The following is a 7,882-nucleotide window of genomic DNA, read 5'->3' as shown; positions in this document are numbered from 1 at the left end:
ACAAACAGAAATGTCCACTATATTTATTTTCCTGGCTTTCCCTAATCCTGTGAAGTCAATAGTGTAGGGTTTTGTTCGAGAGATTAATGTCAGTAGTCACTGGCGCGAGACCCCCTCGGTCTATGGGAATCTAAGCGCCATAGGATGTTAAGTTTTCTCAAGAGCAAATTGTTTCCAAGATGAATATGGTTGGAGATTTTTCGGGACTTTCCTTGTTTATGGTGGTCATATATTTCTTTCTTGGAGTTGGTTTAATTATTTTATATGTATTTTTTGTATACGAACAATATTAAGTTTTTCTATCTGTGTATTCAATTAAAGTGAATAGGAATAAGTTCCAAATCAAATCAAAAATATTTTACAACATAAAAGACTAGTACTAGTAAAACAAAGTAGGTATCAGATAGATAGGATTAGAAATTCATATAGACAGTATGGCGCATAAGCGGCCTTATTATTTATATAGCTAAGTGCATATATTTATTTATATTTTATCATGTGACCCTTTTTTCAACATAGAAGGGAAGGCAAAGAAAACGTAATATCAAAACACTGCAGTCTCCACTTTCCGAGTATTTTTCGAGACATTACGTTTTAAGTAAACGGAACTTAACACCGCTAGTGCGCAAAGAATATTGGCATAAAATACAAGGTTAAACTTTATATATTCTAAAATTACAATAAAATCCAAATTGAAATACATTGTTCGTTAAGAATTTATCACGAAAACAGCTAAAGAATTATAACCATCCCTTAGTAATGAATATTAATTACACTATGGAAGCTTAAGCAATTTTGTCCATTACATAGAAGATATATTTGATAATATTCCAAAATTATGTACACTTAGAACAATAAATATATTGAAATTACAATAATCGAGACTACGAGTATAACTGAAGCCGTTATTGCGCAATAGGTTGTGAGTTCGATTCTCACGAAAGATTTTTTCGCTTTTTATCGCTGCAGTAACAAGACAAAGATCAGCATTGAGTTCCGCCACTAAACATACAATATTTTATCTTTACTTTAGGTTTCCTGTCCTTGCCCTGAAACTATAAATACTAGTGGGTAAAAAAAGTACTTGCACACCTAATTTTTTTGAATTTACACCTACAAAAACACAGAATGATTTCAGTTAATTATTGTATTTAATAGCTTAATCTATATATATTTGGAATCGATTATTAAAAATTCTTAGTAATAGAAGTAAAAAAATTAGATGGTAAAAACACCTTTTCTTAAAGTCAAATAAGTATTTGCACACCAACCATTCTCTTGATACAATGTTACTCCCGCGACATTTTGTCACTTTAGGTAAAATATGAACATCGCTTGTATACATGTGAACATCGGGAAACGTATCCTAATATTGAGAGTTTTGTTTAGCGTTCAGAAAAAATCTTGAAGCCAACATGCCGAAAGAATTTGGACTGTCGTTATCGACGCGTGAAGAAATTATTTTGTTAAATTGTTAACACACAAAATTATATTAAACTACAATAAATAGGTACTTACATTTTATATTAGTGTTACATCGTCGTTGCCGCTTTCTCCTTTTACTACCACTAATATTTTCAACATCACACATAAGTAATATTAAAAACTCAACATTTGTTTGAAATTTCTTAAAAGAATATATGTTTTGATTGTACACTCAAATACTGACACACACATAGTTTCACTTTTGAGAAAAATACTCAGTAATCACATGTCACATTCATCACGATTTTAGAAATCCGATTAATGATAAAATTTATATTTAATATTAATTTCGACATCCAAATAATTTAAAACACTTAATAATTATTCAATATCTAAAGTCGAACAAAATAATGTAAAAACAACAGAACTTAGCCGTTCCGCGCCGTTCCGCAGCTAAGCTCTGTTCTTACACAGATAATTAAAAACATTGTAATAGTTGCCATTAACTAAAATTTCATTATCTATATATATAAAAGGACTTGTCCTCACTGACTGAGGTAAGATGCACGCACAGCCGTAACCGCTGTGCGTAGAAATGTGAAATTTGGACAGATGTTTACTTTAGTAATCTGGACATCCACTAAGAAGGGATTTTGAAAAAAATTAACTCTAAGGGGGTGAAATAGGGGTTCAAAGTTTGTATGGAAAAAAAATTAAATCGCCACCGATTTTTATAAAATTTGAAATTTAGATTTTTAAAAGTATTTAATTGAACACGTGTTTCATCGTTTTCTAGAATTCTCCCCCTAAGGGTGCAAATAAGGGGTTGAAAGTTTGTATAGAATTTTTTTTAAATCGGCACCAATTTTTATAAAATTTGAAATTCAGACTCTTAAAAGTATTTAATTGAACACATGTTTCATGGTTTTCTAGAATTCTTCCCCTAAGGGTGCAAATAAGGGGTTGAAAGTTTGTATGGAAAAATCTTTAAAACGCCACCGATTATTATAATTTTTTTAATTTAGACTCTTAAAAATATTTAATTGAACATGTGTTTCATGGTTTTCTAGAATTCACCCCCTACGGGTGCAAATAAGGGGTTGAAAATTTGTATGAAAAAATCTTTAAATCGCCACCGATTTTTATAAAATTTGAAATTTATACTCTTAAAAATATTTCATTGAACACATGTTTCGTAGTTTCTTAGATTTCACCCCTAATTACGCAAGCGAAGCTGCGCGCGTCCGCTAGTTATTTATATTTGTTTAATTATTTTGATAGAAAATCGTATCTATACTAATATAATAAAGCGGAAGAGTTTGTTTGTTTGTTTGTTTGAACGCTAAGATCTCTGGATCTACTGGATCGATTTACTTTGTTTTTGTTTTGTATGAAAGCTGCATTCTTCAGAAGTGCTATAGGCTATATAATATTACATTACACATATATACTAATAAATTAAAATACTTTCTAATTTGACATGCAATTTATTCTGCCATGTTAATAACAACCGTCGTTGCTAAGCAACGGTTTGCAAAGTTTCTTTGTTGTTTTAAGAAAACGTCGCCCAAAATGAGCTTATATTTTGATATTCATCCTTATAAAAATAAAAATATTATATAATATTTAATTAATATTCTTATAGTTCAAGCAGGCGTAGCCGCGTCCGGGTCCACTAGTCGTCGTATAAAAATTAAATAGAAACGAGTCTTATAATGTTAATGCCTTTTTTCTTTTATTAATTATTATTATAAATATAATTATCCATATCTATATTATAAATTCGAAAATAACTCTGTCTGTCTGTCTGTCTGTCTGTCTGTCTTTTACGCAATCAGGGCCAAACCGCTAATTTAATTGTGATAAAATACTCATATAGAGATACTTGAGGGTCTCGGGATGAACATGGGATCTTTTTTTGTCTCATATTTGTAATATTTTCGATATATACCAATATATTAAAATAATTAATTTGACATGCAATTTATTCCGCCATGTTAATAACAATCGTCGCTACGTGTTGCTAAGCAACGGCTTGCAAAGTTTGCTGTTTTAAGAAAACGTCACCCAAAATGAGTTTGCTTAATGCATACATGGCGCGCGCCGATATAGATTTGTATATATTAACAAAAATTAGACGATTTCTATAATTTGATATTCATCCTGATGAAAATAAATATAATAGTCACTTTTAGCATTTCATTATTTGCTGCTTATAATTAATTTATCTCAGATCGGTTATCTATAAAGAATGTTATTCACTTAAAATATCGTAATTTTAATCATTTGAGATTTTATTTAATATTGTTGGCAAAAATTTATAATTATTTAATATAGAAAAATGTTTAGTACGCGCGCACGGCAAAGTTTAGGTACTTTTTCTAATATTAAGAATTTCCTTTAGTTACTTTTACTTCTTTTGTTTGTTCATTTCGGTTACTCAGATATTTTTTCTAATAATAAATCTCCGCTTTTTAACTTATTTTAATTATTTAGGCTTATAATTTCGCGGGCGTAGCCGCGTCCGGGCCCACTAGTTAAAACATAAATCTTAAATGAAAACTAGTATTCAGATTTTGAGGTAAAATATTTTTTTATAAAATCAGAATTGGTTTTTGATTTAATCAAATAGTAATTGATATATCTAAGCATTTACATATTTAGCGGAAATAGTAATGACAATTTTATAACATAGCAAGAAATTGACAGTTTAAGTGGTACTTGTAATTTCGTGGTTTTAGGGACACGGTTTTGAATAGAAAGTGTCGATACTGTACACATGAGTAGTATCGAAAAAAAAGTATCGATACCTTGAAGTATTGAGTACTTTTTTTAGAGCCTAATGCGAATATGTAGCACGTCAATGTCAGTTAGTAAGTAACGTCTTTGTAAAAAATTACAAAATATTTTTTTAAGCCATAGTAGTCATAAAACTATCAACACAAAAGTATCGATGTTTTAAAGTATCGAGTACTTTTCTTAAGAACTAATGCGCATGCGTTAGAAAATCAAAGTCAGTCAATAAGTAAATAACAAAAATAAAAAAAATATGTAAATCCCATTCCTCCTCCTTACAATCGTTTAGTAATAAAAAACATTCGAGCCGTTTCTGTGATAGGCTCTTTCGGGATTTTTTTCAGAGTAGGTATTAGTAGTAGTGTAACTAATTTATGTACTCATTACTATTATAATTATTATCAAATAGTAGTAATTAGAGAATAACTTAGAATGTTACAAATATTCTCTAATTACGATTTACGATCCTCGCATACAGAGGACTCCAAAGGAAGATTGCGTGTCTGTGAGATGTTGCTATCATAAATATGAGCCGAAAGGCCAGTTAGTTGGGTAATTTATTCGATACGATACCTATTAAAAAGTACTTGATTAGTACAAGTATCGAATACAAAATTATCGATTTCGAAAGGCAATGTACTCGATACCACAAAGTATCGATACTTTTTTCATGTCTACGAGTTTTGCTTTGTTACTAAAGTTGGGTTACATACAAAGATTGGAGGCCTCGAGCTTTTTCTGAAATTCAAGCTTAGCTTAGCCGGAGCCTCACTTGAACTAGCGGCTTTAATTCCAAATCTTGCTTGCTTTAATTAAAAGGGGGTTTTAAGTCTATTATTTTTTAGGGTTTAACTACAAATGTATAGTTTTTATTTTTTTTCCTAAATAAGTATTATCTGTCGATGCTAGCTGTCAACTTTCATAATTCTAGGTTAACCAAAACTATCTTATTAGTTTTGATCCATTTTATAGTGATGAAATATGCGTTTTTGCGATATAACCGGCCATACCCCTTTTTAAGTAAACATTGAAATATAACTCTTGACAGACCGACGAACTGGCAACAAAGTGATCTAATAAGGGTTCCTAAAGGTACGGAACCCTAACAACTAAAATATCACACGACATTTTAATTAAAATAAAAATAAAATTCAGGCGTTAAGACGATACCGAGAAAGGTATGGTGATAGTCGTAGATATTCATCAGATTATCGTACAATTGTAAAAGCTGTACAAAGGGGCCGAGAAAACCAACCATTAGTGCCACACTAAGAGCGTGTTTCGTCACAGCACCAATAGTGCGAGAAATGAAAATTTTAAATTATTTCCATAGAAATCCTGCGACCAGTTTAAGCAGAACAGCCAATCAATTCCAAGTTAGCCACTTTACGGTACAAAAATTTTTAAAACGAAACAAACGTCGTCCTTTTATTTCAAATACACAAAAGTTCAGGCTTTATTACCGCGAGACAGGCCTATTAGAGTAGCATATTGCCATTGGCTGCTAGACAATGTTATCATCGACTCAGATTTGTTATTTAACGTTTTATGGACTGACGAGAGCACTTTCACTCGCAATGGCATTTGGAACCCGCAAAATTTTAGATATTGGAGTGAACAAAATTTACATCTAAGTCGAGAAGATAATCATCAATACAAATTTGCTGTCAATGTATGGGCTGGAATACACAGAAATGCAATAATAGGGCCAGTTTTTATTGACGGCAACTTAAATACTCAGAAATTTTTAGAACTCATACGCGGCCCCGTAACAATTTGTCGACCAGATCCCCCTAGACGTATATCGTAAGATGTGGTTTCAGTTATTTGGAGCACCCACCCACTGTGGAGTGCTTGCTAGAAACACGCTCGCGAGCATATTTGGAGAACAATGGATCGGAAGATATGGACCTCGGCGGTGGCCTGCCCGTTCCCCGGACCTCACGCCGCTTGATTTTTTTTGTGAGGGCCAGTAAAAAATGAAGTTTATGCGTCAGAAGTCCATACAGAAGACGAGCTCCGGCAAAGAATGAGTGCTCTTGATAAAATTAAAGACTTGGCCGCACCGCGCTCTACTGAGTAAAGTAAGACATAATTTGCTGAGCAGATGCAATTTATGTATTGACTAGCGGACGCGCGCAGCTTCGCCTGCTTATTGCTTACGGGTGAATTCTAATAAACATTGAAACACGTGTTCATTGAAATATTTTTAAGAGTCACAATTTCAAATTTTATAAAATCAGCGGCAATTTAAAGATTTTTCCAAATAAATTTTCAACCCCTTATTTACACCCCTAGGGGTTGAATTAAAATCAACCACGAAACACGTGTTCAATGATATATTTTTAAGAGTCTAAGTTTCAAATTTTATAAAAATCGGTGGCGATTTACCGATTCCATACTAACTTTAAACCCCTTATTTGCACCTCTACGGCATGAATTAAAATGAACCACGAAACATGTATTTAATAAAATATTTTTAAGAGTCTAAGTTTCAAATTTTATAAAAATCGGTGGCGATTTAAAGATTTTTCCATACAAACTTTCAACTCCTTATTGACACCCTTAGGGGGTAAATTCTAAAAAACCGCGAAACATGTGTTCAATTAAATATTTTTAAGAGTCTGAATTTATAATTTTATAAAAATCGGTGTCGATTTAATTTTTTTTTTCCATACAAACTTTCAACCCCTTTAGGGTTAAAATTTTTCAAGATCCCTTCTTAGTGGATGTCCAGATTACGAAAGTAAATATCTGCCCAAATTTCATGTTTCTACGCACAGCGGTTACGGCTGTGCGTGCGTCTTACCTCAGTCAGCGAGGACAAGTCCTTTGGACAAGGACAAGGAGAAGAAGATAAGCAAGGGGGACACTTCGAAAATATGAAAATCTAATAGAAATAATTCGATAAGTGTGTGTAAAGTGTATTCCTAAGTGTTGCGTTAATTTAACATCAGCTCGCCGCCGTTGCCTACATACCTACGCTAGTTGCTGCGACTCGATTTCTTGAATGAAGCGTGTGCGACGTTACCGCTTTGACGGGTAAGTGTGTGAGTAATTATATTATACTTTACTTTAAAACGATTATTTTATTATTTATTTTGTTTGAAAAAATAACTTTTTCATTTTTGGGAATGATTTTTTTCTGAATTATATTAGGCTTTTATAGAGTAGTTAAAACTGTGGTTTCATTTAAAGTGGTGCTGTCAATTCCACCCTGTATATTAGAGGTGTAACAGAGACCTGAGTTTATCCTGCTACTTTCAAAGTTTTATGCTTTTATTATTGACTGATTTATCCAAGGCACAGCAAAAACTAAGCGGCTTCTAACGCAGAAATTTAGCATTTAAATTTCTTGGATAGAGCAGAAGTATAACTCAAAAGCAGCTGAAAATTCCTCTAAAAATTTAAAAAAGCACATATTGGGTTTAATATTCATACAAACGAAGTTGCAGGCAGCCACTAGTATCTCAAATAATAGTTATATATATAGAAACAAAAATACAGTATCCGATGCCTTCCGTTTAGGTTGGCCATTACGTGAGGCAAGACGGTGGCGTAGCGCCAAGTGATAATGCTCATATCCTCGCTCGAGGTAATTGGAACTGACTATTGTCTAAATGTATAACGGGGTGTTTTAGATAAATTGTAAAACACTGTG

The sequence above is a fragment of the Heliconius melpomene genome, chromosome 4 (assembly GCF_056956725.1).
Source record: "Heliconius melpomene rosina isolate 202511_hmr_F chromosome 4, ASM5695672v1, whole genome shotgun sequence".
NCBI lineage: Eukaryota > Metazoa > Arthropoda > Insecta > Lepidoptera > Nymphalidae > Heliconius > Heliconius melpomene.
The sequence above is the reverse complement of the archived record's forward strand: the minus strand, read 5'-3'. Positions refer to the sequence as shown.